The following is a 27,312-nucleotide window of genomic DNA, read 5'->3' on the forward strand; positions in this document are numbered from 1 at the left end:
AGGAAGGGAGAAGTCAGACAGGGGTAAATTACATCACAGGAAGAGAGGGAGGGAGGGGAGGGGGATGATCATTGTTTGAACCTTGCTTTCATCACATTTGGCTTAGGAAGGGAATGGCATAACCATTTTAGGTATAGAAATCTAGCGTGCCCTGTGGGCAGTGGGAGGGAAAGGGGGAAAGAAAAAGGAGGGGGATAATAGAGGGGAAGTGGGACTGAGCTAGGCTGTGTTCAGGAGCAAAACATTAGTGAGGAGGGAAAAGGAGAGAGGAGAAGGAAAAGCATAAGCAGGGGGGAAAAGGATGAAGAGAAAGACACAGTTATCATAATTGTGAATGTGATATGTGAATGTAATGGAATGCTATTGTGCTATAAGAAATGATGAACAAGCAGACTTCAGATAAACCTGGAAAGACGTATATGGTTTGATGCTGAGTGAAGTGAGCAGAACCAGTAGAACATTGTACACAGTAACAGCCACACTGAGTGATGACTGACTTTTATAGACTTAACCCCTCTCAGCAATACAAGGATCTAAGACATCTCCAAAAAGCCTCATGAAGGAAAATGCTATCCACATCTAAAAATACAACTATGGAATTTGAATGCAGATCAAAGCATACTATTTGCTATTTTTTTCTTCTGTTGTGTTTTGTTTCCTCTTTCTGGTGATTCCTCCTATTAGTTCTAATTCTTCCTTATGACATCACTAATGTGAAAATATTTTTAATAAGAATGTATATGTATAGCCTATATTAGATTGCACACCATCTTGGGGAGGGAGGTAAGGAGAGAGGGGAGAAAAATTTAAAACTCAAAAGCTTATGGAAGTGATTGTTGATAAATCAAAATGAATTAATTAAAAATAAATAAAAATTAGAATTGTGTGCTCTAAATCACTATTAATTAGAGAAATGCAAATTAAAACACCACCTCGCCCCTATCGTATTGGCTCTCCTAATTGCTGCCTATGTGACCTCAGCTAGTCATTCACCAGTCTGGAATTCAGTTTCCACAACTGTAAAATGAGAGGATTGGATTTCATAACCTCTAAAGTATCTTTCACCTTGACATTTACATGTCTCAAACCAAAAAGAAAAAATATTGGATGTTGGAGGGGATATGGGAAAACTGGGACACCAATGGAGTGGGAGAGTTGTGAACTGATCTAACCATTCTTGAGAGCAATTTGGAACTATGCTCAAAAGGCTATAAAACTGTGCATACCCTTTGATCCAGCAATACCACTGCTAGGTCTATATCCCAAAGACATCCAAAAACAGAAGAGAAAAAGACCTATTTGTACAAAAATATTTATAGCAGCTCTTTTTGTGGTGGCTAAGAATTGGAAATCAAGGGATGCCCATCAATTGGTGAATGGCTAAACAAGCTGTGGTATATGATTGTAATGGAATATTATTGTGCTATGAGAAATGACAAGTGAAATGACTTCAGTAAAAAACTTGGACTTATATGAACTGATGCATAGTAGACAGAACCAGGAGAACATTCTATACAGTAACAGCCATATTGTTCGCTGAAGAACCATGAATGACTTAGCTATTCTCAACAGTACAATGATCCAAGACAATCCTAAAGGAATAATGATGAAGCATACTATCTGCTTCCAGAGAAAGAACTGATATTGTTTTAATACAGACTTTTTCACTTTTTCTTTCTTTTTTTATCTTTTATTCAAATCTTTTTGTACAAAATGGCTAATATGGGAATGTTTTGCAAAATTGAACTTGTGTAATGGATTGCTTACCATCTCAGGGAAAGGGGAGGAGAGGAAGAAGGGAAGGATAGAATTTGCAACTCAAAACTTTAAAAAATTGTTAAAACTGTTTTAACACATAATTGAGGGGAAATAAAATATATATTAAAAATTAGAATTGTGCAAGTGGAAGCTAATGCCTCCATGAGACATCAAGAAGAATAAAACTAAGTCAAAAGAATAAAAAGAAAAAAAAACATGAAATATGTCATTAAAAAACTGACTTAGAAAATATATCACAAAGAGATAATCTAAGAATCATTGGACTACCTGAAAACCATGATTAAAGAAAAACCCTAGACCATCAGATTTCAAGAAATTACAAAGGAAAACTGCCCCAATATCTTATATCCAGAGGATAAAATAAAAATGGGAAGAATGTACCAATTGCCACCAGAAATTCCAAAATGAAAACTTCCTATAATATTATAGCCAAATTCTAGAATTCCCAGATCAAGAAGAAAATATTGCAAGTAGCCAGGAAGAAACAATTCAAATGTTGTGAAATCATAGTCAGGATCCATGTGAAAAGAATAGAGGATTTGGAATATGCCACTCTGGAAGGCAAGAGATCTAGGATTACAACCAAAATAACCCACCCAGCAGAAGTAAGTATAATTTTTTCAGAGGGAAATAGATATTTAATGAAATGGATGATGTTCAAAAAGACTAGAGCTGAATAGAAAATTTGACATTCAGACATGAGACTCAAGAGAAGCAGAAAAAGGTAAACATGAAGTAGAAATCATAAGAGACTCAATAAGATTAAACTTTATATATTCCTGTGTGGGAAGATTATACTTGCAACTCCTAAAAACATTATTATTATTATAACGGTTAGAAGGTGTTTACATAGACAGAGGACATGGTTGTAATTCTATTATATCAACATGTTTTTTTTTTTTAAAGTGAAAGTTTGAGAAAGAAGGATGCGTTGGGAGAAGGAGGAAGGAAGAGGAAAAATGAAGAAAATTATCTCACAGGAAAGTAGGAGAGGAAAGGCATAACAGAAAGGGTAAAGTTATAAAAGGGAGGGTAGATTAATGGAAGTAGTGATCAGAAGCAAAACTCACTTTTGAGGAGGGACAAGAAAGAGAGAAGGATTAACAAAAGTAAGCAGTATGGAGGCAAATTCATAGTTATTAATTATAACTGTGAATGTGAATGTGATTAGCTCACTCATAAAAAAGAAGTGGATAGAAGAATGTATTGGAAACCAAAAATCCAACGACATGTTGTTTACAAGAAACACAGTTGAACCAGAAAGACACAAAGAGTTAAAAAAATAAAAGCATTGAAGAATGCTTCAGCTGCAGTTAAAAAAAAAACAGAGGTAGCAATCATATTCTCAGGTAAAGCAAAAGCTAAATTAGACTTAATTAAAAGAGATAATCAGAGAAACTGCATTTTGCTAAAAGGTACCATAGACAATGAAGTAATATAAACAATTTTTATGGTAAGTTTTATTGATAAAGGCCTCATTTCTCACATATATTGGAAACTAAGTAAAAATTATAAAACTAAGAGCCATTCCTCGATTGATAAACATTCAAAGGATATGAAGAAGCCATTTATATATGATGAAAACAAAGCCATCTATAGTCACATTAAAAGTGTTCTAAATCATTTTTGATTAGAGAAATGCAAATCTAAAGAACTCTGAAGTACCACTTCACTCCTATCAGATGGACTAACATGACAGAAAAGGAAAATGATAAATGCTGGGTGGGATGTGGAAATTTAGGTACACTAATGCCCTGTTGGTAGAGCTGTTCTGGCTGTTCCAGCTGTTCCAGCCATTCAGGAGAACAATTGGAACTATGTTCAAAGGGCTATAATTGTGCATATGCTTTGACCCAGCAATACCACTAGTAGGTCTATTTCCCAAAGAGATCAAAAAAAAAAAAAAAGGAAAAGGACCTATTTATGCAAAAATATTTACAGCACTGTTGGTTATGGCAAGGAATTAGAGGGGATGCCCATCAGTTGGGGAATGGCTGAACAATTTGTGCTATATGATTTTGATGGAATACTATTTTACTATAAGAAATGATGTGGAGGTTGTCAGAAAAACTTGGGATGACTTTTACGAGTTGATTCAGAGTGAAGTAAGCAGAACCAGGAAATCATTGTACACAGTATCAACAATATTATAATGATGATCAATTATGAAAGACTTAGCCACTCTGATCAATACACTGATCCAAGACAATTCCTAAGGATTCATGATGAAAAATGCATTCCATTTCCAGAGAGTGAATTGATAACCTCTGAATGCAAATTGAAGTATATATATATATATATATATATATATAATGTATATACACACATATATTTGTATATATATACATATATATTTGTATATATATTTATATAAACTTTATTTTTCTTGCTTTTAGCTTTTCAAAGATATGATTAATTAGGAAATATGATTTGAATTATTTCACATGTATAATTGATATATATATTACTTCCCTTCTCAATGGATGGATGAGGGACTGCAAGGAGGAAGAAAATTTGGAACTCAAAATTTAAAATAAAAAAAAATGTTACAAAATAATAAATTAAAATAGAGGAACCTGAAAAAAAGAAGCCAAGGAATGAGATATTTGGTATAGTAGGACAGATTATTGAGGTCAAGAAGGATAAGAACTAAGAAAAGGAATTTGACTTTGCAATATGACCACTGGGCAATTGGTTTTTCATTAGAGTGATGGATATAGCAGTCAGAATGCAAGGGCTTACCAAGTGAATGGGTAGAAATACAGTCGAAATAGTAACTATTGTTTTGAGAACTTTGTTGGTGAAAGAGAAGGAAGCTGAAATTATAACTTTAGGTGATAGCAGATGAGGCAGATTTTTTTCTTTTTAAATCTTAAAGAATTAATTATCCAGGGAGATTCAGATTTTTCACAGGAGTCAAAACTTTAAGATAAAGTAATAGACTCTGATTGTGAGGGAGGTAAGAAGTTGGGAAGTTCTGTCTGCAACAAATATTTCCCAGAAATTGTGAAATTAAACCACTCCATTGTCAATTTCCAAGTTTACTTCTATATAAGGTTAGAATTTCCTAGGATCATCTTGGACCCTTTCCTTGTCCTTCTGAATAGAATCCTGAGGAATAACAGATTCTGATAGCTGAAGGAATCTGGTAGCAACCACAAACAGCAATATCATGACTACAGTCAGGTTAGTGGGCATTTATAGCCCTACCAATGTGCATACATATTTTTGTTTGACCAAGAAACCATCTATTCTTTCTTTTTTTAATAGTTTTGAAAGAATGAAGAGGATTCAATTCATAGGAACTCTGCATGGGGGCTGGGAAAGGTCAGATCACAATCTGACTGGCTGTATTATTCAGACCATGATTACTAAGAGACCTTTATTTCATTAAGAAAGATGTTTTCCAAGACCAATTATGAACTCTGATGGAAGTCACATCTCTCTCCAAAACCCAAAGATTTTTTCATTAAAGTTTCTGTATCAATTCAATAGCATCCCTCCACTTGAATATTTTCTAAGTATAATAAACAACATTCTCTAAAGTATTTCCAGGAAGTGTCACTAGGTTATAATCTGAAGTAAATGACAAATGCTTCAAGGGGAGTAATTACTGTTATTGAGTGGAAACAGGGAAATATTCAAAACTCATTTCTGTATTTGTTCAGTCAAATGTGTCTTCAAAATCATATGTTTTTAAAAAGTACAGCAAAGTTACATAAATTATGACAGATATGGGATGGGTATTAAGCCTAGAGTGAAGCTATTGGGAAGACATTATAATATTAAAATAATTTGTTTCATGGCTGACATTCTAAACCACACCATCTCCTATCCTAGAGCAACTATGGTATAGTAGATAGATTGTTACACTTAGACTCAAAAAATATTGGGTTTAAATCCTGCCTCTCATACTTTTGAATGAGTGACCTTTGAAAGGCCTTTCAGTTTCAGTTTCCTCATTTGCAAAATGAAGTTAATAACTACCTAACAGAGTAATTTTAAGGTCTAAATCAATTTTATTAAGTGTGTTCTCTATGCCAGGTATGAGGTATGCACTGGGGATATAGGGACAAAAAAATGAAGGCTCCTACCTTGTGATGAGAAAACATATGTATAGCATTTTGTAAACTCCAAAAAACTACCTACATTTCAGAAATTATACTTGTATTAGTTGACATCTATAAAAGTAGTTTATATGGTACAGCATTTATATCAGTAAGTCAATTTCTAAGTTAGGAAGTTAATAATATTTATTGATTATCTGTTATGTGTAGAGTTACGTGCTAGGTCTTAAGAGGAATTAAAATTATGATTCTGGTTTTTAAAAAAATGTAATGGCTTAATGGAACTGGGTAAGATATACATTGATTTATCTATCTATCTATCTATCTATCTATTTATCATTTATCTATCTGTCTATATATGAAGGCTGTCACCATAGGACACAGATATCTAGGTGAAAAGTGAAAAGTTCCCTTGATCAGCTTAATGTTTTACACTGTATAGACAAAGCTATTTAGTTGGCTGATGGTATTTTTTACTTTTTATCCAGGCTTAAACTAATATTAAATTTAATTTACTTTCCCTGGGCACACATCATCTGATGGCAGATATTGGAGGTGATTGACAGCAATTACTGGAAAGGAGGTAGATTTAAATGTATTGTGTGTCAGGAAGAAGACAGTCCCAAATTGTATAGTAAATGTTTATGAATAAAAACCAACTTCTATGAAGTGGGAGTTTCAAAGTTTTGTGTTATTCTATTGACTACTGAAACATGAGCTATAGTTTAGAATTGCTCTGTATGCATTGGAGGTTAAACAAAAAACATTTTATTTATACCTATAGCCTTTCATAAATAAAGCCTATATAGAAACCAATATATTGGTATGAGAAAGTGAAAATTCTTATCAGCTCTGTGTTTTGTCTACACTCACATGAACAACTAATGTGACCATTCCTCTCTGAAAGAAATGGCCTATATTTTTTTGTCAGCAAGGGCATGATAACTAGTGTGATTCAAGATGAAAACGTACAGCAAATGCCACAAACTCAGGCCATCTCTCTCAAATAACACATATTTTGGTAGAAGTGATCTAGGACTTGTTAGCTTTTAAATGATAGTAGCACAAATTCTTTGTTCTGCTATATTCTTGTGCAAGGTAGAATCTATAGAATCCCAAGATGTTAGCTAAGGTCTAAGGACCTTAGAGATCATCTAATCAAATATCCTCAGTTTGTAGGTGGAAAAAGTGGTAACTGGCCTTAAGTTGACCTCTCTCTTAATTCTATATAAACAAACACATGGAGTAAAAAATCTGGGGGACTCATAGTACAATGTTTTTAAAATGCTCCTACGGATGGCCTCTCAGAAATTTGAGTTTGAAGAAATAGTCTTTATTCTGAAAGAAGTTCTTGAGAAATTTGATTGGTATGTCATAATGGTCTCCTATTATTAAGTTTCCATGATTCCTTTGAGAATTTCTTTCTATTATCTGCAACAGTTATTGAAGAAAAAAAAATCTCCAAAGTGTTCTGCATAAGATTTAACTCTTGGATTTCTTACAAATTTTCATGTCTGATTTCTTGGTGTGAAAAATATAAGCCAAGACTCTTGTGCTTTCGATTTTGTTTACAATGATTTTTGAAATACACTCAGCATCAGATCATATAACCATCAAGATGTATGTATGGTTGCTCCTGACAATAGTCTCTACCCCAAAATCTCAAAGGAAAGGAATTATTTACCAGATTTAGAGTTACTACATCTATTTCTGCAAAACAATATATTGACCTCATCTAAAAGATAAAGTGCTCATTAATTGACCTGGGCAGTTTAATTGAGCTCCCCTTCAGGGTCTCAACTCCAGCCCAGCTCCATTTGCTTATTGAACTAAATATAAGAAAGATCATAGTCTTGTGATTAAGGGTCCAATTCTTAGAGTCTGTCTTACTCCTCCTAGAGTGCTGTCATGCAACAAGAAATGGTAGACATCTATTTTGCCCAGCTACTTGAAGGAAAGAAAGAGAGAGAAAACAAGAACTAGGCAGGGTAGCAGATGTCCTGCATGAAATGCTCAGAGCTGCAGACCAGAGGAACAGAACATTGGGCATGATAGTAAAAAGAACCAGTCAGTTAGGAACTAGTTCACTTGAACAAAGAGATTATCTAGGGCAGGGAATGGCTCCCATATTTCCCACATAGGGAGGTAGAGGTTTCCCAGCAAGCTAGCTGTGGAGGACTATGAAGCAGTGGAAAGAAGAGGTACCAAAGCATAAGAAAGATTCCTAAAAGCGTGTCACAGGAAATAAAAGAGAAACACTGACAGAACTATAGATTGAGTGAAAACCTGAAAAAAAGCCCCCTGCATAAGCTGATGAACCAGTGGGGAGAATTATAACAACAAAAAGAAATATGAGTAGATCCAATAAAGAAACTGAAAGATTTTAAATAAAAATGATAATGTGAAGGGAGATTTACTATTATTATCTGATAAAGCGAGAACTCTGATCTCTCAAAGGATCATGACAGAAAAGTGAGAAACTTAAAATGGTTCAAAAGACATATACAAAACTCTTAAGAGGAGCAATTTAAAATGAATTTAGGAGATATATCTGATTTCTTAATAAAAAAATTAAAATATCATAGAATAGAGTGGGCTAAATTGACTAGATGATGGAAAATCTCTCCCCAAAAGTAGAAGTTGTGAGAGACAGAACACATTTGGGGCACAGAATTCCCCAAACATAGGAAAATTGGACAGGAGAGGCCGCAATCTTAAAAGAACCAGCTCTGCTTACTGAACTCTATAAAAGTCAAAGCTACTCATCAATAACTTACAGACCACAATTATTTTATGAGAACATTAAAAACCAAAAAAAATGAACTTCACAATGTAGTAAATAATATAAGAAAACCATACATAACATCTGAATAGTACTCCTGATGAAAAGCTATAGATTACTGACAGGAAGTAAGACCGAACCAAAAAAAATATGCAGAGAAAGGAAGGTAGAAGAGTTGAAGTTATACTCCTTGAACCACATATATGAGAGTTAATATGTTTTGGGGAGGGAATAACAAAATAGAAGTTTTATAAATGGAGAGATAGAAGGCAAGGAATAGAAGAGAATAATCAACCAATAAGCACCTAATTTGTTAAGCACCTACTATGTTTGAGGCACTATGCTAAATGTTAGGAATAAAAACAAAACAAAACAGAAGTGAAATAGTCCCTGAATTAAATTCTAATTAGCTTAAATTTTGATGTGGAGAACAATGTACATACATGTAGATTCAGAATGTATGTAAAAAAAGAATAAAATTTTTTGTGAGTGTGTGTGGGTTTATTGACAGATGGGTGGGTTAGCAGGAAAGATTTCATGCTATAAAAAGTAGTTCTTGAGTTCAGGCTTGAAGGAATCCAGGGATTATTAAGAGTCTGAAATGAATAGGAAAGCTTTCCAGGCATGGGATTCAATCAGCACAAAGGCAGTATATATATCTACCAGATCCATAAATAAACAATGGAAGCATAATGATGATGATGATGATGATGTTGATGATAATGATTCTCTCTTTCCATCTAGTCTCTGAATAAGGGTTGGAATGTCTATGGGATAATAAGATAAATACAATGAAGAAGAATAGAAGGATTTTCTTTCTCTAGAAGGGAAAAAGGAAAGGATGTAAAAAAAAAATTCTCATAGAACGGGTGGTGTCTGCAGGAAAAGGCAGGTTTTTATCTAGGAGGAATAGGAAACCATCATCTCTGAGAAAGGATTATATCATCCTGGACCCACTGAGTGCCCAAAGGTATGCAGTTCCTAGTGTCATAGGGTGACCTAAAAAAGAGTTAGAGTAATATAGCCTTAGGATGAACACTGACCAAGCACAAAGGGTCAGGTCTCACAATTTGGTACTATAAGTGACTCATACTACTCAACATTCTTTCCATCCTATATTCCTTATGTCATTAATTTTTAAAATTTTATTTTTAATTTGTATAATAAACAAACATTTCCTTAACATAGTACAATAAAAAAGATGATTGTACAAGAATCTGCAAATCTACTACTCACAACTTGCTATTCCTTTCAAATATACAATAAAATTAACATGGAAATTTCTTTTTTTTCTTTTTTTCTCCCCTTCCCCCACCCTAGAGGTGGTTACCATTAGACACAAATAAAAATATTTACATGTAAAATTATTCTATACATACATACTTCTTATCAGTTCTGTCTCTGGGTGCAGACAGCATCTTTCTTCACGTCCTTTCTAATTAATTTGGGTATTTATAATACACAAAATAACTTACTCAAAGTCATTCTTAAAACCATATTACTGTTGTTGTACACAATGTTCTCTTGGTTCTGCTCATTTCACTCTTCATTATTTTGTGCAAGTCTTTCCATGTTTCCTAAAATCATTGAGTTCATCATTTCTTATAGCACGGTAGTATTCTATCACAATCATATACCACAACTTATCCAGCCATTCTCCAGTTAATGAGCATCCCTGCAATTTTCAGTTCTTTGCCTCCACAAAGAGAACTGATTTAAACATTTTAGAACATATAGATTCTTCTTTGCCTTTTTCCCTAATTATCTTTGTAAATAGACCAAGTAGTGATATTTCTGGGTCAAAGAGTATAGGTAGTTTAATAATTCTTTGGGCATAATTCCATATTGCTCTCCACAATATTTACTTGGGGTGCATGCTGGGAAGATGGCAGAGTAAATCAGAAATTTTCAGGTTCTCCAGATTTCCTCCACAAACAGACAGAAAATCGCTACAAAATGAACGTAGAGCAGCAAAAATGAAGGGTAAAACAGTTATACTCCTAACATACCTTGAGAGGACCTCAGAGAAAACTGCAAGGGCTGAATTTTGGTCTGAGTGAAATGTAAACACCTCCAGGTTGACTCCACTGAATCAACAAATAGTATAGGCCCTGAGGAAGCAGATTAGGCTTCAAGAAATTTCACCTCAGAAACTTTCACCTCACAAACTTCCTCCTAAAGAACAGCAGACTCTGAGTAAGGGAATATTGTAGGACTCGTTGTTATTTATGGAAGTCAGGTCTACCAGTACCGACCAGACGTGATCCCAGGCTATTGCTGTGGGGGAAGGGGAGCAAGCACATACCCGGCAAGTGTGGTACTACAGGGAGTGAGAACATTTTCCTAGAAGCATGATTGGAGCTAAGGGAAGGAAGAGAGGAGTTCCTGAGGTTAAATCCCTGGACAGAATTCAGAAAACAACAGTAAGAAGGACCTGAGGCCTAGGACAACATTATCCACAACTGTGGATTAAAACTTCATAATAATAATAATATTAAGCTGCTAAAAACAAAACAAAACAAATTAAAAATAAAAATGAATAAGCAAAAGGAAAAATAATCCAACCATTGATAGTTACTTTGGTGTAAAAGAATATCTGGGTTAATATCCAGAAGAAGATAATGAAGTAAAAAATCCATTCCTACCTTAAAGAATAACATCAAATGGTCACAAGCCCCAAAAGAAATCTTGGAAGAACTTAAAAAGGAATTAAAAAAAAATCAAATGAGACAGAATGAAGAAAAATTAGGAAAAAAATAAAAGCAATTCAAGAAAATTATGAAAAGAAAGTTAACCAATTGGAAAAAAGAATAAAAATGAATTATGTAATTAATTGATATTTATAAGTGTGAGATAAAACAGAAGAAAGGGGAGATAGTATCAGATTTACAAAGGCAACAATGTACAAGTTAGATAGAAGAGGGAGCTCAAATGTGGTACTTTAAGAACTTTATGCTTATGAGAGGTACAAAGACAATAAAGAAGAAATAATCAATTAAAATTAGAATTTAAAAGATGAATGAGTTAGGAAATAAAACTATCAATAAACTGGAAGGGAAGAGGAATAAACGAGGATGATAGAGCAAAGGATAATATATCAGAATTAAGTTCAATCAAGCTAATGCCATCATCACACAGGGATACGTAGAGGATCATCACACATCTTTCACCATAGGGAAGTCCTTGTCAACTATCGCTCCACACTGCATCTCCTCTGTCACAGAGAGATTTTTTTTTTGATGAGGGAACAAATCTCTGTTTTATGCCTTATTTTATACGTATCAGATGATCATTGAACAGGATTATTTCTGTTATATCTTCCAAGGAATTCTGAATGATCTTAATAAATAGATGGGGAATATCTTGCTATAAAAGAACCTGTAGAGAGATTTTTCTTCTACCAAGTAATATGATTTTTCATAATAGAAAAACAATATTTACACTGTCACCTTTTAAGAGCAGCTAGGTAATGTAGTGGATAGAAAACCAGATCTGAAATCAGGAAGACCTGACTTCAAATCTGGCCTCAGACTCTAGCTGTATGACCCTGAGCAAGTGACTTAACCTTATTTGCTTTAGTTTCCTCATCTGTAAAATGAGCTGGAAAATAGCTGCCCTACATAATATATGTGTATATATTGATATAGATATATACATATACACAATCACATTACCTTTACAAAAATAGTCCTGGTACATAGCCAAAAAGCTATTCTAAATAAATATTTAAAAGCTGAAAAAATAAATACATATATACACATATACATAAATACACACACAGAGACACACACATATATATATACACATATATATTTATTTATTTATTTTGGTGAGGGCAATTGGGGTTAAGTGACTTGCCCAGAGTCACATAGCTAGTGAGTGTTATGTGCCTGAGGCCAAATTTGAACTCCGGTCTTCCTGACTCCAGGGCCAGTGCTCTATCCACCACATCCCTAAATAAATTTTTTAAAAGCCATAATATGAGTATACTAATTAGTATAGTGAATACAAGGAAAATATATGGACCTAAGTTGTGACTTTACGGTTACATTTTAAATAATGAGTGGGTCAAAGAATAAGTCATAGAAACAGTTAATGAATATGTGAAAGAGAACAGCAATGATAAGATAATGTCACAATTTCTCAGTTGTAGTTAAAAGTTTTAAAGGAAAGATTATATATTTTCCAAATAGAAAATAATATAGAAAAAAGGAATAATTAAATATGAAATTTAAGAAAACTAGAAAGTAAACAAGTAAACAAATCTAGTCTAAGTGCAGAAGAGAAAAATTTTAAAAATAGGACATCAGCAGACTAATTGGGAAATGAAAAGAGTATAGAATGGATAAACAAAAGTAAAATATGGCTCATGGAAAGAAGAAATCAAAGTCATTATGTTTTAGAGAACATAGTCAAAAAGAAGGAAGAAAATAAAATTACCAAAATAAAAATGAATAAGGCTAAGTCACCACCAAGATGAAACAACAACAAGAATTACCAGAATCTACTGTAAAAACCATGTATCAATAAAATTTAATTTAAAAGAAGTCAAAGCATTTTAACAAAAATATTAAATACCAAATTTAACAGAATATAATATATAGAGCTTAAACATCTAATCTCAGAAAATGAAATTGAACTATCTATAAAGGAACTACTAAAGGAAAATACCAACTCTGTTTTGAATGGATTATATGTGGAATTTTACCAAGTATTTTAAGGCCAATTAATATCTAATATCTATGCTACACAAATTTTTTTTTAAAAATTCAAATGAAGCACTACTCTAAACATTTTTTATTAGACAAATTCAATCTGCATACATAAGCCACGTAAGGATAAAGAAAAAAGGGTAATTATACCGATATAAGTAATGAATATTACTGTGAAATTTTAAATAAAATCCTAGCCCCCCCCGAAAAATCTATAACAATATATCAAAAAAAGTTTGTAGCTAATATTAAACTTATACCAGAGATGGCTAAAATTAGGAAAATGTAATTATATTTAAAACTTCAAAAATACTATCAGTAGATTCAGAAAAGGCCTTTGACCAAGTATAAAACTCATTTATTCTGGTGGGGGGAACCCATACAAAACATAAGCATAGAAGGATAATTTTTATTAAGTTAAAAAAAAAAGACAAAATAGTGATGTCCATAGTGGTGGGAGGGCCATGTAAGCACGGTGGCAGCCTGGGCTTCTGTCTCCCTCTAGGTGCATTACAGTGGGCTGGTGGCAAGAGCCATAGCTGCCTGGGCCTTGGGGAATTCCGCTAGTCTTCCTCCTTTTCTTTCTCCTTCCTCTTGGCTATCAGACACTGAGCTAGAAAAGGGGAAATTGACCTAGGCGGCAGGGCAGAGGCTGCTGCTTTGAGGATGAGAATCCTCTTCACCAGGATTGGAGACTGTTCAATCACCAGGAACACAAAGTTATCATTGTTGATCTGGATGAGCCACCATTCTTTACCAATTTTCTATGAATGAAGTTGAACACACATCCCCTAGTATAGGAAATAATGTAGAAGAAATAATAGTTAATAATTTGTTAGTGTTCCATCATGTCCGACTCATCCCATTTGGGGTTTTCTTGGTAAAGATACTGGAGCAGTTTGCCATTTTGGAAGGAAAATTTTATAGATGAGGAAACTGAGGCAAACAGGGTTAAGAGACTGACCCAGGGTCACACAGCTAATAAGTATCTGAGGCCACATTTGAATTCATGGAGATGAGTCTTCCTGTCTCCAAGTCTGGCACTCTATCCACTGTACCACCTAGCTTCCCACAATCACTGCACATACATTAAATTATGTGGCAACTGTTGAGTGAATTCGACGTCTTCAAGAGTAATGTATCTTGTTTTGGTTATTGAAATGTTGAGGTTCTGTCATTGGTTTGTCATCTGCTATGGAAGTCAAGAAGCTTTTCCCACTATTTTGAGTTTTAAAACATAGCAAAATATTTTGAGAACATTTAAAATTATGGCTAAGTGACTTCTCATTTATATATTGTTTAATAACTAGGCCACTTGAAAAAGTAAAATTTCTGAATATTTATTATGATTTCAAAATAGTTTTGCATGGGAAGTGACTTTTTTAAAGTATGAGTTTTTTAAATTAATTTATTTTGATGTATCAACAATCACTTCCATAAGCTTTTGAGTTTTAAATTTTTCTCCCTCTCCCTCCCTCCCTCCCTTCCGAAGATGACTCACAATCTGATATAGGCTATACATATACATTCCTATTAAACATATTTTCACATTAGTGATGTTGTAAGGAAGAATTAGAACTAATAGGAGGAACCATCAGAAAGAGGAAACAAAACAAAACAGAAGAAAAAAAATAGCAAATAGCTTCAATCTGCATTCAAACTCCATAGTTCTTTGGATGTGGATAGCATTTTCCATCATGAGGCCTTTGGAGATGTCTTAGATCCTTGTATTGCTGAGAAGAGCTAAGTCTATCAACGTTAGTCATTGCACAATGTGGCTGTTACTGTGTACAATGTTCTCCTGGTTCTGCTCACTTCACTCAGCATCAGACCATACAAGTCTTTCCAGGTTTTTCTGAAGTCTGCCTGCTCATCATTTCTTATAGCACAATAGTATTCCATTACATTCATATACCACTTGTTCAGTCATTCTCCAATTGATGAGCATTCCCTCAATTTTCAATTCTTGGTCACCACAAAAAGAGCTGCTATAAATATTTTTATACATGTGAGTCCTTTTCCCATTTGTATGATCTCTTTGGTATACAGTCCTAGAAGTGGTATTGCTGGGTCAAAGGGTATGCACATTTTTATAGCCCTTTGGGCATATTTCCAAATTGCTCCCCAGAATGACTGGATCATTTCACAACTCCACCAACAATGCATTAGTGTTCTAATTTCCCCCCTCTTCTCCAACACTTACCATTTTCCTGTTTTCTCATGTTAGCACAATATCTTATTTAATCAGTGGAACAGACTAGTTAAGGAAGAATCAGAAACTGATTCTGAACTCAATGGCACAGTGCTTAATAAACCTGAGAATATTTAGTACTTGGGGGAAAAACTCCCTATTTTATAAGAGTAGTAATTCTTGTTATAATCCAGTTAGAATGGATTATAGATGGGCAATTATAACTGGGAAAATCAGAAACCAATTTGATAGAAATAAAATCTAGACCACTGACATAGCACAAGAAATTCAAAATGGATAATCTGAATATTAAAGGTCACAATTTAAAATAAATAGTAAAGAAAGAGACAACATTTCTTTAACAGATATGGCTGAGGAGACTTTTTAACCAAATAAGGGATACAAGTGATCACAAAGTACAAAATAGATAATATTGATTACAAAATTATATCATCTAATATATAAAGGGGAGCTGTTTGGGGGAAAGGGACTTTTGTATCAAATATGTCTAAAAAGTCCAATATCAAATATATGTATATATGTATATGTATGTATATATATGTATACATATATACTAAAGCAAATGTATGTTTATATATATATATATACATGTATATATATGTATATATAAAGAGAGAGAGAGAGAGAGAGAGAATTAAAGCAAATATTTAAGACCACGAACCACTCCAAAAGTGACTAAAAGATATGCACCGACAGTTCTCAAAAAGAATTAAAGACTATTGGCAAGTGAAACAATGCTCCCTCAGAGAAATGCAGATTAAAACAATATTGAGGTTCTACTTCATACCTAGAAAACTGACAATGGTGATAAAAAATGGAAAGGGTTAATTGTAAGGCTGCTAGTGCTGTGATTTTGTCTATCAATTTTGGAAAAGAATTTGGATTTATGCTACAAAAATAAGTACATTTTTCATATTACTTGATTAAAGGATTCCAGTGCTGGGCACCTATGAAAATATTAACAATAAAAAGAAAGGTCCCACAAATACTAAAATGCTCATAGCACTACTTTTTGTGGCCACCAAGAATCGTAAACAAAATAGATCTCCATTGATTGAGAAATGGCTAAACAAAAGGTGGTATATCAAACAACAAAACTTAGAGAATATGAAAAATGCAAGAAATATGGTAAGGCACATAGGAACTGAATCATGGTGAAGTAAGTAGAACCTGGAAAACAGTATACATAATGAGTACAACAATGTAAATGAAAAAAACCTAACAATTACAACAACAAAACCACATCTAATTCTATAAAATTATAATGACTAAGTTTGGTCCTGAAGAGGAGATGACACAATGCATATTCTTCCCTTCTTTGAAGAAGTAGGGGACTATCTTATTGGTACATTTTATATGCTGTTAGACTTCATTGAGGTGTTAAAGCTTCTGACCTATTTTTTCTTTCTTTCTTCTTACCTTCCTATGTTACAATGGATGGTTAGGATGATATATTTGAAAATGAAGGTGATTCAAAGACAAAAAAAATCAATAAAAGTAAAATTTAAAAGATACACTTAGTATTATTAACTTCCAATTTATGTCTTAAAAGAGTAGAGTAAGGATAACAAGTCAACTATAATCACATGCTACAGTGCTAGTTGCTTTCTGTTACCAATTCTTCACTTAGATGGTACAGACCACTGAACTTAGAATCAGGAAGACCTAAGTTCAAATGTGACCTTAATAGCCATGTGACCCTGGGCAAGTTCTTGACCTCAGTCTGCCTCAGTTTCCTCATCTATAAAAATGGGAATAATAACTGCACTGCCTTTTATTGTTGTTATGAAGATCAAATAAGATAAAATATGTACAGTTCTTTTAAAACCTTAAAAAATACTATATAAATGCAAAGAGAAGTACCTATTGTTCCATTAACCATGTTTAGCATCCAGGGAAGTCATGCTCCTTTCATTAGTAAAGCACTGGAGGTGCAGTCATAGACTAATTCCTACTTTTATTCACAAACCTCTGAGAAAACACTTGTAATTTACAGAGCAATGCAATTACCATGGAATGAAGGGATGCGCAGTTTGCATTGTGCTGATTATGGCAGGTTATCTGATGTCAAGAGGCAAAGATAACTGCAAGGCAATGTGGGTGTCTATCCTGCTTCAACTACTATGACGTAATGGACTTGTTCTGTAGGACAATGAGGCAATAATTTTAGGTTGTTAAAACAAGTTGTAAAACCTTGAAAAATACTAAAAGTGACCTCCCAAAATAGATTTCCTGGTATAACATGATTGCCCCTCAACTTTCAAGAAAGCAATAGTTTTGTCTAACAAGTGAAAGTTATTTATAGGTAATATCACTACTGCCAGAATACCAATAACAAGAGGGGAAATGACCATTCCTTGTTTTAATGTTTTTAAATCATAAAAATATAAAATCTTCAAGTTGGAAGCATCCTTAAATAATTGATGTCCTATCTGATTCATGAAGCCCCTGTATGCTATCACTTGCAGAAAATTAAACAGCACATTTCTAAGTGAAGGATAGCTCAGATCTTCCCATTCTGCTGTTCCACTTTTGGGCTGTTTTAATTGTTAGGGATATATATACAAAAATGCACATGCATGTATGCATGTATGGATCCATGTATATGTATATATAGACATATATGTGCATATATTTATGTATGTGTATATGTGTTTATATTTGTATATATATGCATATATGTGTACATCTATCTGTCTATCCATGAAATCTATAATTCCAAGCATTCATCCCAGTTATATCCTTTGGAACTACAGAGAATAAGGTTAATCTGTTTTCTCTAGAGGAGTCCTTCAAAGACAGCTATCTCTCCCAGTTCTTCTTGAATTCTTACTCCAATTCCAAATCTTCTCTTGGTTAAGCACCCCAAACTTAGACTAGGCCCTTTTAAAAAATTATCGATACTTTTTTTATACTTTTGATCAATTTGTTTTAAAATTTTTATTAATTTTTTTCTTTTACATTATAAATATTTATAGGTTACTTAGAGGTCTCTTGTAACAAAGTAAAACAGCTAAGTAAAACTAATACAACGACCTCATCTGAAGGTACATAAAACATCTTACATCTGTAGCACTCTCACACACTCTCACTCACCTCACCCTCACAAAAAAACCCCACAACTTCAAGATCTACCTTCTCTCCCCCTTAGTGCCCTCTCCATTGGGAAAAAAGACAAAGAAGACAGATTTCTTGTAACAAATATGGATAGTTAAGAAAAACATTCCCTTAATGGTTGTGTACAAACTATATGTCTTATTCTTTATCTTAAATCTATCACGTCCCTGTAATAGAAAGCATGCTTTATCATTGGTCTTCTGGAATCATGCTCACTGTATTGATCATATTCTTATAGTTTTCTGAGTAATATAAATCGTTCTCTTTGAGTTGCTCATTTCATTCTCCATTAGTTTGTTTTAGTCTTCAAAATTGTTCATTTTTGTAATGTTGTTATAGTACAAGTTGTTCTGGTTCTGCTCACTTTACTCTGGATCACATCGTATAATTATTTTCATGGCTCTTTGAAATTGTCTATTTCCTCTTTTCTTACATCAAATATTACTCCATCATATTCATATACCAAAACTTATTCAGCCAATCCTCAATTGCTGTACATCCTTTTAGTCTCAAATTGTTTTTTTCCAACTCAAAAAGAGCCAGTACAAATATTTTTTCCACATGGAGTAACTTTTCCTCTTTCTTTGATCTCTTTTAGGTATTTGTAGACCCTTAACCTCTATGATTTTCAGTTTCATCTTCTGTAAAATGGTAATAAAAATGCTCATACTATCAACCACATAGAATATCATGACAGTACTTTGTACACTATTAAGTACTAGCTAAATGTGAACTCTCTTTCCTAGTGTGGTATAGTGGAGACATCACTGGCCTTGGAGATGGAAAGACCTGATTTTGAATCATTCCTCAGATACTAATTGGATGACCCTGGGCAAGTCACTAAACATCTCTAGCCCTCAGTTTCCTCATATGTAAGATGAGTGGCTTGAACTTGATGACCTCTCAGATTCCTTCCAGCTATAAATCTATGCTTTTATGAATTACTCTTAATTCTAGTGCCTTCCCTCTGTTACTTATTTCTTATTTATACTGTAAAAATCTTGCTTTTTGTATATATTTGCATATTTTCTCCCCATTTAGATTGTAAGCTCCTAGAGGACAGGGACTGTCTTTACCTCTTTCTGTATGCCCAGAACTCGATGTAGTGACTGGCACAAAGTGGGTTCTTATTTGTTTATTTATTTATTTATTTGTCTTTCTGTCTACTTATTTATTTACTTATTTTTACCTTTTTATTGTTTAGTATTTTATTTTTCCCTAGTCACATGTAAAAATAATTTTTAACATTTGTTTTTAAAATTTTGAGTTCCGAATTCTCTTTCTTCCTTCACCTCCAGTCCCTCTCATTAAGAAAGCAATTCAATATAGGTCATTCATGTGTAGTTATGCAAAACATTTCCATGACAGTCATGTTGTGAAAGAATACATAGATCCCAAACAAACCTTAAAAACAAAACTTTAAGAAAATAGAGAAAGCAAAAAATATATACTTCAATCTGTATTCAGACACCATCAGTTCTTTCTCTGTGGATGGATAGCATTTTTCATCATAAGTCCTTCAGACTTGTTTTGGATCATTGTATTATTGAAAATAGCTAAATTGTTCACAATTGATCATCTTACAATATTGTTGTTGCTTTGTACGCAGTACATTTGACTTTGCATCAGCTCATGTAAGTCTTTCCAGGCTTTTCTGAGAGCATTCCAGAATACATTTCAAGCCCTTTCATCTTTTAATGAAGAAACTGCTTAATCTTTTGTTGTCCTGACTGTGGCTCCATGATACTTGAATTGTTTCTTTCTGGCATGGCCTGCACTGGACTGTACTCCTTCCTCACATTGGTGCAACAGACCTTTCCTGCTGAATGTCTAAGTTGTCTTGAACTACAAAATTATTTCACTCTGTCTTTTTGTAAGTTCTGCCACTCTAGAATTTGTTTAGAGTTATTATTTAAAAGTATTTGGAAGAGTTTGGAGGAGGGCTCAGGCAAATCCCTGACATCTTGGCTCCCTATCTCCACATAGTAGGTTCTTAAGAAATATTTATTGATTGAAAGATCTTTTGCACCTGTCTTTTCTCTTTTTTATCCTTCTACAGGTACCTGGGTCAATTATTCCCTTGACTCAAAATCACTTTAATCCATTATCATCTAATCTATATCTGCCTTACAACGATAGTATGAAGGATGTTTTTAAATACATTTGTGAAATATAACTATACTTAGATCCACCACATCCTCCTGATCTATGAGTTCAATGGCCCTGTCATAAAAAGAAATTATATAAATATGGCATGACATTCAAAATCATCACTTTCTCACTACTTACTAATCATCCCTTTAACAATCTATTATAGCATTTTAGCAGAAATTGGCATTAAACTTATTAACTTTTATACATAGATAATGCATTTATTAAGTTCCTTCTATTTGGTACCAGGTAATACGCTAAGCATTGGGAAAATAAATACATGCAAATAAGATTGTCCTTACCCTTAAGGAGTTTACATTCTAATAGGGGAAGACTATATATGTGTGTGTGTGTGTGTGTGTGTGTGTGTGTAGGAAGAGTACCTTCTTCCTATGAGGAGGGTACTCATTCCAGTAAATATTGATGACATCACAGGAAGTTTTGGTGAAAGTGTGCTGAACAGGCTAATTGTTAAATTTTCAGTGAAAACATTTACATCTCAGAATATTGTTTTATTGACTTTCTAGATTGAAGAAAGTGATAGAGAAAATGTTAATAATGCAGATTAAATTTAAAAGTGTGTCATGTGTTTATTTTCCCCTTAGAGATCTTGTTGTTAAACATTTACCAACATACCCCTAATCATGGAGGTCTGATTCCCAGCAAGACAAGACTAAAAAGGCTCACCTTATCAGAGCTAGGCAGAGTCAATTATGAGATCAAAATTTCCAGGGGGCTAGGGTTGGGCTGTTGCATAGAAGCAAAATAGGGAAAGGAGGATTAGCTTTTTCTTCTCTTTCTGTTACCATTATACCACCTACCCTAACTAGTGGGCTTATGCCTTTATTCCCCTTATATTTTGCTCTAAATTTTCCTCATAAAGCCTTCTTTATTTTCCTTGGCATTTTTTTTAACAAGGCCCAAGTCATTTGGGGTTTTATTATTCTTCACATTCTTCTTAGATGATGAATTGCCTTTGGTTATGTGTCCTTGCTTCCACCTTTGATACTCATCATTTTAAAGATCTGAACCCAGAAACTGGGCTTAGATCAACATCTTATACCATATTCCAAAATAAATTCAAGATGTATGCACAATATGAATATTGAAGACCATACTATAAAAGAATATAAGAGAAACAGATCATATACCTTTCACAGCAAAGGATAAGGGATAAATTCTTAACCAAACAAGGGATAGACACAATTAGAAAACATAAAATAGACAACTTTGTTTACATGAAGTTGAAAGTTTTTGCTTGAAATCTTCTTTCGTTGACAAAATTAACACACCCAAAATGCCATTTTTGATGTGTTGATAAGTTTTAGCTGATTGTTTTTTTTTATCAATTTCTTTTTTGTTGTTTAAAAAAATCTTTGCAATAAATTATGGCTCTTTGGTGAGGGGAGATGCAAAGGGAAAGTTAAGTGATATAAAACAAAAATACATAAATACAAATTTATTTTAAGAAATCTGAACTCACTAGTCAGAAAGAACACTTGATTTGTAATTAGAGATCTGAGTTTAAATTTTGGTTCTGCCATTTATTACTTTTGGGGTCCTTGGGAGAGCAATGTAACTTTATTTCCTTTACCTGGAAAATGAGGGGGTCAGATCAGATCAATTGATCAGGTAATCTTTTGGCCAATCAAAGGCATTTATGGTATATCTACTATGTGCCAGACACTATGCAAGGCACTGGAGATATAGTCTGCCAGCCCCCCAAGAAAAGAAAGTATCCTTACCAACCTCATGTACAAAAATATTTATAGGAGCTCTGTCTGTGGTGGCAGAGATTTGGAAATTGAGAGGATGCCCATCAACTGGAGATTGGCTGAACGAGTTGTGGTATACAAATGTAATGGAATACTATTGTGTTGTAAGAAATGATGAGCAAGTGGACTTCAGAAAAACCTGGAAAGACTTGTATGGACTGATGCTGAGTAAAGTGAGCAGAACCAGGAGAACGTTATACACAGTAACAGCCATGTTGTGCAATGACTAACTTTGATAGCCTTAGCTCTTCTCAGCAATGCAAGGATCTAAGACATCTCCAAAAGTCTCATGATGGAAAATGCTATCTACATGCAGAGAAAGAATTATGAATTTTGAATGTAGATCAAAGCATACTATTTGCTCTTTTTTTCTCTTCTGTTTTGTTTTGTTTCTTCTTTCTTGGTTCTAATTCTTCTTTACAACATGACTAATATGAAAATATGGAAGGGGAGAAAATTTAAAACTCAATAGCTTATGGAAGTGAATGTTGAAAACTAAAAATAAATTAATTAAAAAAATAAAAGGGATAAAGAGAAAGAAATATCCTTACCCTCAAGAATTGTACATTCTATCAGGGAGATAGACATTATGTGTATGTATATGCATACATAATAATACATAATATACATTATATATAATACAAATACATAAACAATAAATATGAAATTCCATTCTAAATCTCTGATCCTACAATTGAACTTTAAAAATTTATTAAAGAATGTGGTTTCACAACCTTTCTGAGGCTATGATCAACATACACGATCACAAGATGATTCTTTCTCAACCACAACATTTGTTCAACGTGGTATAACAACAGCAACAGCAACAACAATGATAATGTCTAACTACTTGAAAGAAAGTATGATATAGTAGGTAAAGTACTGGGCCTGGGGTCTTTGGAAGACTGTAGCTTAAATTCAATCTTAGTTACTTACTAGCTGAGTGACTCTCAACAAGTCATCGAATCTTTCTGGGGGCCTTGAGCACCATCCCCTTCCTGTTCTAATTAGTAACTCACTGACCTGATCACTCTTTAAGGAGAGGATCCAGCCATGCTTTGCTTTACTCATATCTCAACTCTTTGGGTTTCAACTTATTTTTCTTGTCAACAATTTTGTCATTGTGGTGGTATCTCCACTCTAAAGTCATGATCTACTGATTGGTGACTGTCTTCCCAGATCAGTATTTCAGGAGGGGTCTCAGTCATGCTTCACTTCACTCATAACTCCATACTCCAGAACACCTTTGGTCCTCCATCTCCTCCTCATCGATTCTCTTACCCACCTGCCTTGATTTCCAGCTTTCCTTTATGTGTTGCCTTCCACAATTAACATAGAAACTCCTTGAGGATAGCTATTGTCTTCTTGTTTGGATGTGTATCCTTGACAGTTTGCACCATGTCTGGCATATTTGTTGTTGTTCATTTGTTTTCAGTCATGCCTGACTCTTTGTGACCCCATTTAGGGTTTTCTTGGGCAAAGATACTGGAGTGTTTTGCTATTTATTTCTCCAGCTCATTTTACATATGAGGAAACTAAAGCAAACAGGGTTACATGACTAGTAAGTGTTTATGGACAGATTTGAACACAGGAAGATGAACTGACTCCAGACCTGGCATTCTATCCACTGCACCACCTAGGTGCTTGCCTGACACATAGTAGGTACTTAATAATTGCTCTATCTATCCATCCATGTGTCATCTATCTTCTATCTCATCTACTTATCTCATGTATTATCTATATATCTAATATATTTCTCTCTCTCTCTCTCTCTCTCTTTCTCTCTCTCTCTCTATCCCCATACTTCTTTGAGCTTTGGCTTCCTCATTGGTAAAATGGGCAAAATAATAGCTCCTGTCTTCTAGGGTTATTGTTTTATTTTCATTGACATTTATTTAGTATTGTATTTCCCCAATTACGTGTAAAAACAATTTTAAACATTCATTTTTAAAACTTTGAATCCCAAATTCTCTCCCTTCCTCTCTCCCTGCCCCACCTCCCACTGAAAGTCAAACAAGTTGATATAGGTTATACATGTGTAGTCATGCAAAACATATCCATAATAGTTATGTTGTGAAAGAAAACATAGATTAAAAAAAATAAAACTCAAGAAAAGTAAAGTAAAAAAAGTATGCTTCAATCTGTATTCAGATACCATTAGTTCTTTCTCCAGGGATGGATAGCCTCTGTGGGCTGAGAGATCTGGAAACTGCCACTGCTGCCAGTGATTCAGTTGCCCTGAGGACTGCTCCAGGTGTGCTGGAGCCAGGTCTGTGCTGGCATGTCCTGTGCTTGACTTTGGTCCTCTCTCTCCTTGGTGCAACAGACCTTTCCTGCTAACCTTCCAAATTGTCTTGGAGTGGAAATATGTTTCACTCTGTCTTTTTGTGTGTTCTGCTACTCTAGAATTTGTTTAGAGTCATTTTTAAAAGGTATTTGCAGGAGTTTGTGGGGGAGCTCAGGCCAGTCTCTGCCTTTCCTCCACCATCTTGGCTCCACCTCTCCCTCCTAGGGTTATTGTGAGGACAAAAATGAGATAATATTTCTAAAAAAACTTAAAAGTGCTATGTAAATGATAGCTGTTAATAATAATAATAATAATAATAATAGCTGACATTTACATGGCATTTTAATATTTACAAAGTGTTTTATATGCATTATTTCATTAAATATTTTTTTGTTCAGTTACTTGTAAATAAAAGTAGGAATTTGTCTATAACTGCACCTTCAGTTCTTTGCTAATGAAATGGGCATGACTTCCCTGGATGTTAAGCTTTGGTAATGGGTCAACAAGTCCTCTCCATCATGTACAATATTTATTAATCACCCATTTAAGTTTTGAAAACCACTAAACACGTAATCTCTCTTGATCCTCATAACAAATTTGACATGTAGGTACTATTATTATTCCCATTCCACAGATGAGGAAATAGACACAGAGGTTAAGTGAATTTACCTATGGTCTGTAGTTGGGTAACTAGTAGTGTCTGAGGCTGGCTTCAATGGCTTTATCCATCATATTGTTGTAGATATCTTATGCTGAAAAGTTTGACTAAAGTCTAAACATCATTTTTTCCTTTTCAACTATCATCCATGTGGACATAGTCTAAGTACATAGATCCAGTGTCTAATGTTTTTGACTGTCAAGGGAGATATTCCCTTAAACAAATGTCTTTTCTCTTCTGCTGTAATTCAAGCCCGGGAATTGTTATACAGATTCACATTTTCAAATAGATTCATTCTAAATCTTCTTTCTCTCAGTTATCTAAGATGCTACGTAACTGTCGTAGGTAATTTTTGTAAGAGACTTGAGCAGTAGCCTTACATTTTATCTATTTCTATATTTATATAAAATTTCATGCCACTGCATACATACATACATACACACATATACATACATATACATATATAGACATACACAAACACACACATATATAGAAAGAATATATATGTCAATATATATATATACATATATTTTCAAAAATTTAGAAATAGCAACAATTTCCCACATTTTACTTCTACTCCACTTGTTACCTCCCTGCTAAAACAACAACAACAACAACAACAGCAACAACAACAAAAACACCATACCCTCATCTGCCCTGTTTTTCCTATTGCATTCTGGAAATATACAATGAGGTGGACTGCTTCAGAAAGTTTAGATTTTTAGAAAGCTTTTTGAGTTTTCATTTTAATTAACTCATTCATTTAAGTCCATAGCACTTCATTTCCCATAACATAAAAGTGATTGTATAAATGGATACTGTTTAAATTAAGAGATGAGGAATTTTTATGTATTAGAAAGAGCTCTTGCTCTGGGTTTAATCCTGCCTCTGACACTATCTTAGATAAGTCACTTAAATTTCCTGGACCTTTATTACCTCATTTGCAAAATGAGGTTTTTGAGCTAACTGCCTTTGAGATCCCTTTCAGCTCTGGATCTTTGATGTGATGAATTTGAAAATAGTATCCTAGAGCATCATACTTTTATAGCGTACCATTGATACCACACATCTCAAGAAATCCTTTTTTTTTTCCTCAAGTACTTAACAGACAGGAGCCAACACATCTTAACATCATCCCCAAGGGGATTGACTACTATAGGATTGCATAGGAATTGAGAGGAATAAATCAAATTATTAAAGTTCTTAAATTGTCAACCCTCAAAGTATCAAATTGGTGTTTTGCCTATGGCTCCAAGACTGTCAATCCTTGGATTACCATGTAAGAAATACATTCCTGACTCAGATACAGGCAAGAAAGAAAAAATAAGTTCTAGACCTTGAAAATACTTGCTCTTGTGGAGGACAGATTTAAATAACACTATGTCATCTTCTTCTCTAATGAGCATAGCTCTGACTCAGGATGACAGAAACATTAGGAGGGACAAAAGCATTGCTGTTGTACAATAACCCACAATAATCACTCTACCTACCAGTTCACTTTATAATATTGCAAAAAGTCATCATTATTCACCATAATTGTTGTCAAGATCTATATTCATCTATCTCTCTATCTGTCTTTTCTTACAGCCCCTTCCCCCTTTAAAGTTTCGGCTAAAAAACTCACATTTTTAGCTATGCTATTCAAAAATTTTGAATTGCTAAAAAATTCACAAACATTCAGTAGAGAGCTATGTGAAGTTGTGAAGAATAAAGACCCATTACACTATATCTTATAGTCATTAATCACCACCACTGCCACCATCATCATCCAT

The 27,312-nt window shown here is 33.9% G+C and overlaps 1 protein-coding gene across 1 annotated transcript in view; it reads left to right on the forward strand.

The window, feature by feature from the left end:
- TINAG (tubulointerstitial nephritis antigen) overlaps window positions 1–27,312 on the forward strand; it is a 226,306-nt gene that overhangs the window by 38,858 nt on the left and 160,136 nt on the right. The window lies entirely within an intron of this gene.

The sequence above is a fragment of the Vombatus ursinus genome, unplaced genomic scaffold, assembly GCF_900497805.2.
Source record: "Vombatus ursinus unplaced genomic scaffold, bare-nosed wombat genome assembly UNPS02009835.1, whole genome shotgun sequence".
Classification (NCBI taxonomy): Eukaryota; Metazoa; Chordata; class Mammalia; order Diprotodontia; family Vombatidae; genus Vombatus; species Vombatus ursinus.